At 33.5% G+C, this 4,862-nt stretch overlaps 1 protein-coding gene and 1 pseudogene across 1 annotated transcript in view; one reads left to right on the forward strand and one right to left on the reverse strand.

Annotated features, from left to right (window-relative positions):
- ZYG11A (zyg-11 family member A, cell cycle regulator) overlaps positions 1-4,862 on the forward strand; it is a 66,319-nt gene that overhangs the window by 14,527 nt on the left and 46,930 nt on the right. The window lies entirely within an intron of this gene.
- On the reverse strand, positions 1,073-1,191 carry LOC112485934 (annotated as a pseudogene).

A 4,862-nucleotide genomic window follows, 5' to 3' on the forward strand; every position in this document is an offset into this window, starting at 1 on the left:
TGTTAGCTTTCTTTATTTGTTGAAAATCAAGGCTTTAGTTTCCTGGGATAACTTCCACTAAATCATGGTGTGTAATTCTTTTTGTATGTTGCTATGTTTTGTTTGCTGGTATTTTGATGAAGATTTTTGCATCCATAGTTTTGAGGGATATTGGTCTGTAATATTCTGTACTTGTGTCTTTATCTGAGTTTGGTATCAAAGTAATACTGGCCTCAGTGGGTTGGGAAGTGTTCCCTTTTCTATTTTTGGGAGAGTTTGTGAAGAATTGACACATGTTCTTTAAATATGTGGTAGAATTCACCAGTGAAGTCCTCTTGGCCTCTTTGTATGGGTAGTTTTTGATGACGAATTTAATCTATGTATTTATTATAGATGTATTCATACTGTCTATTTCTTTTTGAATAGTTTTGGTAGTTTGTGTTACTCTGAAAACTTGTCCATACAGTTGTTCACAGTATTCCTTTATAATCCATTTTTTTTTTTTTTTTTGCAAGGTCGGTAGTTCTGTCTCTAATTCATTTCTCATTCTAGTAATTGGAGTTCTCTTTTCTTTTTTTCCCCTTAATCAAGCTAAAGGTTTATCATTTTTATAGACCTTTTCAAAGAATCAGCTTTTGGTTTTATTGATTTTTTAAATAATTTTTTCTATCCCCCATTTCACTAATTTCTACTGTAATCTTTATTTAATTTCCTTCTTCCTGCTCACTCTATGTTTAGTTTGTTTTTTTCCTGTGTCTTAAGGTAAAGTTTAAGTTATTGATCTAAGATTGTCTTTTTCAAATATACAGAATTAGAGCTATAAATTTCCCTCAAGCACTGCTTTAGCTGCATTTCATTAGTTTTTGTATGTCTTTATTTTTCTTTCATCTCAAATTATTTTTTAATTTCTCTTTCAATTTCTTTTTTGACTCATTGGTTTTTTAGTAGCATATTGTTTAATTTCCACATGCTTGCAATTTCCCCAAATTTCTTTGTTATTGATTTTTTTTTTTTTTAGGCGAGGCAACCCTTGGTTGACCTCACAGACTGCAAGGATCTCGTCAGCTTACAATCTCTTATTTTTTAATTTTTACGCCTACAGCATCTGATCTTCCTAGATGGTCTCCCATCTAAGTACTAACCAGGTCCGACTCTACTTAGCTTCCGAGAACAGATGGGATCGGTCTTGTTCAGGGTGGCATGGCTGTAGACTTGATTTTTAATTTTATATTATTGTAGTTGGAGAACATAGTCTTTTACAATGTATTGAGATTTGTTTTGTGGCCTGATACATGGCCTATCCTGGAAAATGTTCCATGTACAGGAGGTCATTGAGAAAAATGTATATTCTCGTTACTAGGTGAGTTGTTTTATAGATTTCTGTTAGTTCCAGTTGGTTTATAATGTTCTGATCATCTATTTCCTTGTTGATCTTCTGCCTACTTATGTATTGAGAAAGTTTTGATCTTTTTTGTTATTTATGTTAAAGTAGGATATACCTGTACTCCTAACAGGAAAGAGGAAAAAAAGAGGGTGGTAATATCTTATGAAGGTACAGGTTGGGATAGGGATAGCATAGACCTGTTACACTCAGAAAGGAAAAAGCCAGTGAAGAGGGAAACATTAAAAATATCAGAGCTGTAAGTTGATGGTGCAAGGTCGTGGAGGTGACTTAAGGATTGGAATCATAAGCCCAGGTGAATAGGGATTGCCTCAGAAGGAAGAAATGACAGATAACTAAAAGAAGAAAGTAGTGAGGGTGGGAGAAGAGCTGTGTTTGGCATTAGTGGAGAGGAAAATCATTCTGAAGGACTCTTGATTATTTGCTGGCTGAGGGGAAATGATAAAGGGAACAAAATAAAAATTTATTTTTCCAGTTGAGGTTGGAGATAACCAATTTATAAAGTGAGTGTTTATTGACTTAAGAGTTTATTTGTGATGGAGACAAAATAGATTTGGCGTTCAAGAATCCATAAGATAACCTCACAAGGGTGAAGCTCCTAGAAATTTGGTGATTGAAGCTGACTATTGGGAACTTTGTTTTGTGGTTTAATTGAGAGTTAATTAAGAACAAAAACCCCAAGAAACCATCAGTTTTTCCTAGTTGAGATGAGCAATATATTAGTCATGTTATTTAAATTTATATAAAGTAATAGCCTATTCATCTCTCCCTCCCATTCCTGCAACCACTGATCTTTTTAATGACCCATAGTTTTGCATATTTGGAATCGTACAGAATGTAGCCTTTTCGGATTGGCTTCTTTCACTCAGTAATATGCATTTGAGGTTTTCATGTCTTTTATAGATTGTTAACTCATTTCTTTTAGTGATGAATAAAACAGTCTATTTTCTGGATATATCACGGTTTCTTCATTCATCTGCTGAAGGACATCTTGGTTATTTCCAGGCTTTGGCAATTATGAATAAAGCTACTAGAAACATCTATGTGTAGGTTTTTGTGTGGACATACATTTTCAGCTCTTTTGGGTAAATAACAAGGAATGCAATTACTAGATCATATGGTAAGAATATGTTTAGTTTTATAAAAAAACTGCCAAACTGTCTTCCAAAACACCCATGCCATTTTGCATTCCCACAGCAATGTATGAGAGAGCTCCTTTTGCTCTGCACCCTTCTCAACTTTTGGTGCTATCAGTGTTCTGGATTTTGTCTATTTCTAGCAGGTGTGTAGTGATATCTTGTTTTCTTAACTTGCATTTCCCTAATGACATATGATGTGGAGCATCTTTGCATATGCTTATTTGCTATCTGCATATCTTCTTTGGTGAGGTGTTCATTAAGGTCTTTGGCCCATTTTTTAATCTGGGTGGTTTATTATTATTATTATGGAGTTATAAGAATTCTTTGTATATTTTGGATAAGTCCTGTATCAGATAGGTCTTTTGCAGTTATTTTCTCCCAGGCTGGCTTGTCTTCTAATTCTCTTCATATTGTCTTTTACAGAGCAGAAGTCTTTAATTTTAATAAAGTCCAGCTTGTTGATTATTTCTTTCATGGATTGTGCCTTTGGTGTTGTGTCTAAAAAGATATTACTCACCCAAGGTCATCTAGGTTTCATCCTGTGTTATCTTCTAGAAGTTTTATAGCTTTGCATTTTACATTTAGTTATATAATCTATTTTGAGTTAATTTTTGCGAAGGGTATAAGGTCTGCTTTTAGATTCATTTTTTTGCATGTGGATGTCCAGTTATTTCAGCACCATTTGTTAAAGAAACCATCTTTGCTCCATTGAATTGCCTTTGCTCCTTTGTCAAAGATCAGTTGACTATATTTATGTGGGTATATTTCTGGACTCCCTGTTCTGTTCCATTGACCTATTTGTCTTATTCTTTCACCAGTACCACACTGTCTTTATTACTGTAGCTTTGTATTAAATCTCTAAGTAGAGTAATGTCATCCCTCCAACTGTGTTCTTTTAACATCGTGTTGGCTATTCTAGGTCTTTTGCCTCTTCGTATGAACTTTAGAATCAGTATCTCAGTGTCTACAAAATAACTTGCTGGTATTTTTATTGAGATTGTTTATCTATAGATCAAGTTGGGAAAAACTGATATATTGACAATATCAAGTCTTCCTACTAGTGAACATGGAATATCTATTTATTCCTTGTTTCATTTATTAAAGTGTTATAGTTTTTCTCATAGATCTTGTACATATTTTTTCATTATTTTTGGGTGCTAATATAAATGGCATTTTCATACTTCGCCTTTTATCATTGGTATATGGGTATGCGATTGACTTTTATTTAGTAACCTTTTATCCTGCAACCTTGCCATAATCACTTATTAGTTCCAAGACTTTTTTTTAAGATTCTTTCATATTTTCTATATAGATGATTATATTATCTGTGAGCAAAGACAGCTTTATGTCTTCCTTCCTAATCTATGTATCTTATTTTCCTTTCTTGTCTATTGCACTGGCAAAGATTTTCAATACAATGTTTAAAAAAAGTGGTAGAAGGGACATCCTTGGTCTTAGTGGGAAACCCTTTATTTCTCACTATTAAGTATCATGTTAGCTGTAGATATTTTGTGGATAGTCTTTATCAAGTTGAAGAAATTCCTCTCTTCTTATAGTTCACTAGGAGTCTTTATCATGAACAGATGTTGCATTTTGTCATGTGCTTTTTTTCCATCTGTTAATATATTTTTCAGTCTTATGATGGATTAATTCATTTTTAAAAAATATTTTATAAATTATTTAAATTAGTTTCAAGTATACAGTACATTGGTTAGACATCTATAATGTTCATAAAACGATTCCCCCAATTGCTCCCTCCCTCCCTGGCCCTCCACTTAGCCATCATATTAATGCTAACTGCATTCCTTCTGCCATGCTCCCCATGCCCAACTATCAACTACTAATTTGTACTTCTTTAACCCTTTACTCCATTCTCCCAGCCTCCCAATTCTCCTCCACTCTGTCCGTCATCAAATTGTCCACTATATTTGTGAGTCTGTTGTTGATTAGTTTGTTCTTTTTGTTCCTTAGATTCCACATATAAGTGAAATCATATGGTATTTATCTTTCTCTGTCTGACTTATTTCACGCAGCATAATAACCTCTAGGTCCATCTATGTCATTGCAAATGGTAAGATTTCATTTTTTTAATGGTTGAATAATATTCCATTGTATATACGAATCATAATTTCTTTATCCAATCTTTGTTGATGGTCATTTAGGTTGTTGCTTCTGTATCTTGGCTATTGTAAATTGTGTTGCCATGAATATTGGAGTGCATAAATTTACAAATTATTGTCTCGGTTTTCTTTGGATAAATACCCAGAAGTGCAATTGCTGGGTCAAAAGGTATATCCATTTTTAATTTTTTGAGAAACCTCCAGATTGTTTTCTGTAGCAGC

Source organism: Pteropus alecto, unplaced genomic scaffold (genome assembly GCF_000325575.1).
Source record: "Pteropus alecto unplaced genomic scaffold, ASM32557v1 scaffold25, whole genome shotgun sequence".
NCBI lineage: Eukaryota > Metazoa > Chordata > Mammalia > Chiroptera > Pteropodidae > Pteropus > Pteropus alecto.